This window comes from Vanellus vanellus (genome assembly GCF_965231255.1).
Source record: "Vanellus vanellus genome assembly, chromosome: 19".
NCBI lineage: Eukaryota > Metazoa > Chordata > Aves > Charadriiformes > Charadriidae > Vanellus > Vanellus vanellus.
In genome coordinates, this window is record NC_138924.1 from 365,452 (window position 1) to 372,844 (window position 7,393).

Below are 7,393 nucleotides of genomic sequence, written 5' to 3' on the forward strand. Positions count from 1 at the left end.
AGCTTTCGGTTTGCCGGGGCGGCTTGCCGCCAGCCCTATTTATAGTGGTGGTGGCTGATCCCGCCCATGGCGCACCGTCAGCCAGGCCACAGCCACCGGCCACCAGCCACTGGCCACGGGAGCTGCAGCTCTGTGCCGCTGTCCTGCTCTTGCAACGCGCCCAATGGCCCTGGCTTTTAATTCCCTGCAAACCAGGGGAGGAGCAGCTGCAGGTCCCCTGTCCCCCCCTCGCCGGTGGCCACGGGTTCGCTGGCAGTCGGCTCTGTTTACCCGGGTTAATCGGCGGGGAGAGGAGCGGGCGGTATTTACCTAGTGCCTCTGCCCTAATGTATCTCCCTGCACTTCCAAGGGAACAAATACAGATTAAGGGATACAAACAGGTAAAATTATAGCAACGGGCACCCAGCTCAGCACAAAGCACACCGACTCGCTGAGCCGTGCGCCAAGTTGAGAAACAACCCAGGCAAAAGCCTTCTCCGAGATGGGACCCAGCAGGAGAGGAGATGCAATGATGAGTTCGGGTGCGGTGGGGTTTACACACCTTGTAGTCATGCAGTCCTTCGGATGGATTACCCTCACCTCCAAGGTGTCCTGAGAGATGCAGGCAGGCAGGGCTTGATACACCAGCCACCATAACAGGGTTCCACTCTAGGTTGCCACTGAATCAATAAGCCGAAAGGAGAATCTTCTATCAAGTCCTTTTTATTAGTAGCGCTACAGCTTAAGCTGGGTGCGTCCAAAGAGGGACCCAGAACAAAGAAACTCCTGGGCAATGATGCCCTTACAGTTTATCCATCTGCCCCTCAGGTGCCCCTTGGCCCAGTGGCAATTTCTGGTCTGGGGTCCTCCTGTTCCTCACTGGGTTCGTTCTCTGTCTACAGGCAGCCGCTAACTGTTCTCGCCCTGTCGGGTTGCAGCCTCTGCTGAGGGCTGTAGCTTCCTTATCTCCTGGTTTGCACTGGTCTCGGGGCCTTCCCTTGTGGAACTAAACAGAAGTTCAAAATAAATTCAACTTATCTCAGTGTCAGTTGGCAGCTTGCAGCCTAAGGCTTCAGCAGCTTTAGCTACTGATGCTGGGCGAGTTCTCAAGAAGTGGTACACCAACGTGGCCTAACGCTAAGGGATTTGTTTTATTTAAACTGAACAACCAATATTCCATATTCTTTTACACAGCGCCCTCCCCTACACCGTGCCAGTTGGTCTTTAATAAATACAGAGAGCTCTTGCCAGGGCTTAGCATGTGCCATGCCAGCCAGACCAGTGTCCCAAGCATCTCCTTACCGACCAGAGCCACAAGGGCACAAAGCGGATATAATTTCAGGATCAAATCACTTTTTTTTTTTCTCTCTAGTTTCTGGCAATGTCTTCCCCAGCTCCACACACACCTGGAGAGCACCCCGGAGCTAACATAGCTGGCCACAGCCGCCTGAACTCTAATCCAGCTTGCTGGTGGAGCAGAGCACCCCCTGCACCACACAGGCAGGTCCTGATGGTGCTCCGGAGGAGGGAGCAGCCATCCAGGGTATTTTTCAGAGCTGGAAGAAGAATATGCAGAAATAGATTTTTTTTGGATAGTTTTCACATGGATTGGTGCAAACCTCACCTAGGAACCATTTCTTCGTTTTTCAGCCAGATTTGCGCTACTCTGTAGCTCCCTTTTGCTCCGCTCTGTAGCTCCCTTTTGCTCCTGTGCCATTCATTACAACCGTGTCAGCCTGCCCCAAGCTGCCTGTCAAGATGCTGAAGAGAGAAGTAATTTTAAAAGTACCGTCTGCAGATATTTTAAAGCAATAACGGGCATGTGGGTGTCCTGGGAAATTAAGAATTAGGCAAGCCACAAGAGAAACAAAGATATCAGAGATACACAGGCTTTCTGGGAGCGCTCTTCTGTGCAGGGCTGTGCTGTGCGAAAGGCACTTTCCATTTTTTTGCCCAGGATCATTTGCCATCTGTTCACTGGCTGCAGGCAGACTTCAGTCCTCTGGGACAACGTATGTCTGAGGGAAGCAGAGAAATACATCAATGAGGATTTTAGGGACATCCTAACTCCTTCATCGCTGGCCCAGCATCTCTTGTGCTGCGGAGGAGGGAAATCGCATGGGCACCCAGCCTGGGGGAGGGGGTGATGGGTCCCACAGAGGAACCTTCCCCAGCAGACAGTGGACCAGAGCAGAGGTCCCACACCAACAGGCAGCTGCAGTGTTGAGCGATTTTGTAACTGGCTGTTTAGATCCTAAAATGTGTGATGCCAGGTACAGCCATATGGATGCAACACAGTCTCAGAGTTGTGGTCCTGAGTGCAATGTAAGATGGAGGTCCCAAAGGTGTCCCAAAACGTGCACTGTCACATGGGAAGTTAGAGATCAGAGTGTCCAGAGCAGTTCTCCAAAATGGTCCCAAAACCGTGCACAGAGGCAGGGAGAAATGGCCTCTGTGTCTGGGAGGAGAACACTGTTGGAACAGAGAGGTCGGGTTTATTAGTAGCTGAAGGAACTGGGAGTCAACAGGACCTGCACAAGCAGAGACATCTCCATTTGACCCAGAGAGAGCCGGGACGCTGGCGTGTGTAGTCACAACAGTGATGGATGGGGATGGGTTGGACTCAAACCTGAAGAGTATTCAACAGAGGCAGAGGATCACACAGTTCCCACCTTCATCCCTCAAGATGGGGATCCTTTGAAGTCCTAAAAATTCAAAATCCTGACAAAAAAGGACTGAAACTGCTAGCATTGCTACCAGGAATAAGGTAGAGAAATAATCATGAAAATTTTATTATCAACTAAGCAGCAAAGTTGGTGGCCTGAATATGTCATGTTCGGGGAGACCAGAGAAACTGTATGGGTAGAAACAGTGGGAAACATCCACTGAAAGCGTGTTAAAAGGAGCTTAAAAGGAGAAGGCAAAAGGGTGAAATGTAGGGAGGGCATTTACAGACACCGTGGTGGAGGTTTGGAATAAATGTAATCGACTTTACCACAGCCAGATAAGGAGAGGGCCAAAATAGCCAGCAGGGACACCAAACAGAGGAGAGGAGACTATTGGATGCCATTCAGAAGGTAGAAATCACCTTCAAAGAATAAGAAAAATAGAAAGCATTATGAATTTCAGCAAGCGGATTGTAAAACCACCAAAGTCAGGCCAAAAATAGTTTTACCAAGCAATTTGAGAAAGACAAAAACTAACACTAAAACCTTGTTCACAGCTATCAGAAATGGAGAGTCTGCCAGAGCATCTGTAGGCTCCGCAGAAGATGCACCAGGGATGCTGAAGGCAGAGGGAGGAGCACTGCACGAATTCACCACGGTGCTGGTGATGGGCAGCCTGCCGTGCTGAGGCTGCCGTGCCATGGGAGCAGCGGTACACACAGTTTCCACTGCCAGGCCCTTGTTGGGTTGGTGGCATGAATTAAAATTGAGAAGTCAGCTCAAAGACGTCACAGACCTCATCCATCAAATGAATAGCTCCAGACCTCCAGGACCAGAGACAGTCACCTGGGCGCCTTCGCCAAACTCCACCAGAACATTTCAGATCTGCTGCAACCTGTTACTTGCCTACCAAGGGAATGGACGTGGCACAGATAATGTCCATTTTTGAAAGTCTCAGTCGCTCACCTTAGGATCTCCAGAGTTAGAGGTCTCATTTCTGCACCCAGTGAAATGGGAGAAATTGTAATAAACATGGAATTTGTGGGAACTCGTGGATAAATACAACAACTTGAAGGAGAGTCAATATAGCTTTTTAGAAGAAAGTAATGGCTCAGAAATCTGTTGCGGTTGTTGGAGGGAGAGGCAGTGTATGTGGCCAAGAGTGATCTGATCAATATGTTATCCAAAAAAGCTTTTAAGAAGATCTATCGTAGAGTTTTCAAAGACGCTGAGCTATAACAGATCAATAGCTTGCAAAGCTGGAAAGCAAAGATAAGACTAATTAGTAAATTTTCACGATGCAGAGAGATTGCCTGTTGGATGCTACAAGTATCTCTACCGGGGCCAAATTTTTCAGCATATTCATAAGTGATGGAAAAAAGGCACAAGTGATGGGGAAACATGATGGAGAAAATAGCACGGTGACGTTTTCCGGTGGAGCAAATAGCTCAGAACAGTCATATCTAAAGGTGGCTGGAGAAAGCCGCAGAAGGCTTTCAGGCTGCAGAGTGCGTGAGTGATAAAACGGCAAATGAAATTCAATGTTGATAAGGATAAAGCGTAGTACATCCCTAACTGTATGCAGTGGTGGACTCTAAATTAGCTATTACCATTCAAGACGCACATCTGAGGGTAATTGTAGGCAAATCTCTGAAAACATCAGCTGAAAGTTCAGGAGCAATTAAAAAGTAAAAAAGGCTTCAGAAATTGCAAGGAAAGGAATGAGCTTTCAGCAGAGAACATCACTCACCACTGTACAAAGCAGAGGGTGCTCACAGCTGTGTGCAGTTTTGCTCTCTGTCTCAGAAAAGATGTAGAAGAACTGGAAAAAGTCACAGAGTTGAGGAACCTGCGTGGTCAGAGGTGGGAACAGCATCCCTGCAAGAAAAGGCTGAATAGATCAGGTCTGCCCATGTTAGAAAACCGATGAATGAGGGGGTAAGCACTAGGAATGTAGACACTGATGCAGCAGGAGTAGAGTGGTTGGAGAATGGTTATTCAGCACTTTTCACAACACAAGAGCTAAGGGCACCAGGCAAAAGAATGGCCGGCAAGTTCATCTCGGGTTGTTGTAAAACCAGAAGTCTAAATGGACTCAACAAGGAGTTAGTTAAACTGATGGAGGACCAGAACTATTACAATTCATGGTCTGCATACTCTGTGTGTACAGAGGAAAGCTGACTCACGGGAACTCGGGATGCTGGTACAAGCTCACCCTCAGCCTCCTGTTGCATGGATGGGAGTTGGGGGAGCACAGGATGAGACCTTCCAAACCCTCAGGGTGAGATGCATCTCCAGCTTGTCATAACCATCTGCGCTGACCATGGAGATCTGTTCCACAGACCCATGCAAGAAGCTGCAGAGAAAGTTTTGCACCCTCCTTCTTCGGCTTCGGATGCATAAAAGTTCTGCAAAAACCCCAAATTATATCTTTCTATCATTCCCTTTTTCCCTGTAGAAGATCTGCAACCTGCCGTCTGTCGCAGGACATGAACAACTAACAATGCTGTGGAGGCTGTGGTCCTTCAGAGCTTCTCCCACCCTTCACTGCCTCCTTGAAGAGAGGTGGGTGCCTGGGACAAGCTGCAAGGCATTCCTCCATCTCCTGCTTTGACTGCTGTAGTGCTGCCTCTCCCTGCCAGCAACCCGCTCCCCCCTCTCCCCTCCCAATATAGCAGTAGCAGAAAATAGCCTAGGATCTGTATTCCTGAACCCCATCCTCCCTGCTTGTGCAAGCTCACCACATTTCCTAGAAGACAATTCTGAGGCCCACATTTTCCATCAGGAAGCGGATCAAATTCCTGTAGGTAGGCTCCATGCCAGTCACCAAATGGTGACCAACAGAGACAGCTGGATTAAAGCTAAAGGATTGGACTGCAGGATGGTGGCACATGAAACATAGATGGAGTCCACCTAGTAGTGCCTGCAGTGGCTCTTGCTTTGCAGGGGTGGGTGAAGGAGATGGTGCCATGCTGGTGGTCTTGCCAGATTTCCCATGGGGTCACTGGCTCTTCTTCATCAAGGCAGTTGAAGAATGGAGGAAGAGACTGAAATCTCTTGTCATGGGCTCACTGTACCCACTTCCCTCTGGAGATGAGGCTCTTCACCAGGAGCTGGCATGGCCATCCCTTCATTTCTGGGAACACCCAAGCCCTCCTCAGTGCTGCTGCATGAGGCCACAGGTGGCAGGAGGGAAATCTTGACAAAGGTGTTGCTGAGATGGAGCCCCATGTCAGAGGCCAAGGACCCCTAAGTGATGGCAAGTTCCAGTGCCACAATGGTATATCGTCATCTGCAGTCTTGCTGTGAAAACGTGTGTTTGGGAAGGCTGGATCTCCAAATTGCTGCAGAAGAAACCATGCACACCCCAAACGGCTCAGAACCAGCTACAACGTGCCTGTTGTTGCCTTAAGATGGTTCTTAGGATTTTCCGTAACCAAAAAAAAATGTCAACAACTATCCCAGAAGCCATTATTGTCCCAGAGCTCAATTAGTAGAGGTTGGAGGAGGTGGAAGCAGGAGGTACTGGTGCAGTTTTGCCACCAAGACTGCAGCCTGTTGGCTCGGTGCTGTGTTGTGGGGGCCAGACTTAAGGCAGACTCTTATGACACACTCCAAAGTCACTGAAGGGTCCAGGTGCCAAGGCAAGCTCTCCTTTGGTGTGGCCAAGTACCACGTATGTGAGAAGGTCACCTCACATGATCTTTCCACATCACCAGAAAGGGCTCTGAGGACTGCTTGGGGAACGCGTGGCTATAGGGTCCAGATAAAGCACAGCATTCCTGCTAGAAATATAGAGCTCATGATTATGAGCAGTGAAAGTGAAATTTGGCCTTAATGAGAACCAGCAGGTAAAAGAGAATGGCTTTGTCAGAATCACTGGTGGCTTTTGCTCTTAAAATGTGAAGACGTGTGACTCACTATGTGGATCTGGCCCTGTTTCCATCTGTTGCTGGAAGCGCTCTCTCCCCAGCCAGCTGGGGAGGGACTGCCACTTGTCACAGCCGTGACAGTCCAAATTGTGGTGGTGCTGCCATATCATGCCTACAGTGTGTTGCTTCTCTGCCTGTAAATGGGGTCAGCCTTTGCTTGCCCTGAGCATGTGGGTGCCCATGGAGCTGGATTTGTCAATCTGGGCAGGATGTGACCAGGTTGCTGTGAAATGAAGGAGAGAGACATCCCACAAAAGGCAAATTTAGGGACTGAAAGCACAGCTATGTTCTCCAGCAGGCAGAAGAGCATCTCCAAAAGAGACGGTAGCATCCCATATAATTAAATCCCTTGGAACAGGTTGGGAAACCCTAGTTCAGACGCAGCTGATTGTATTCCCTCTGCGTGGAAAGAAATTTTCTGCTGTGTATCCACGCAATGTGATTCTTGGTGCTTTCTTTCTCAGATGGCCTTGCTCACACTCTCCCGTGGGTACAGCCTGTGCTGATGGGCTCTCAGCACTCCTTGCAGCAGGAGGACAGAGCGACGAACATGGAAGAGAAACTTGCAGTCTGCAGCTGGACTCCTTGGGCAGTATTTCTGGGCTCTCCTTGCCTGCAATGCTTCCTTCACTCTGGAAGCTGCCTGGCAAACCCTGGGGCAACAGCACCCTCTGGGGACCAGGAGAAATGTAAGCGATGAGACTCTGCATTTCTCAAATCACTTCTTTTGACATTGCCTTTGCATTTTAAGTGCATTTCATGATGGTGATGGGTGCTAGCTTGCTTGCCCAGAAAGAAGACCCTGCTGGAGAGGGC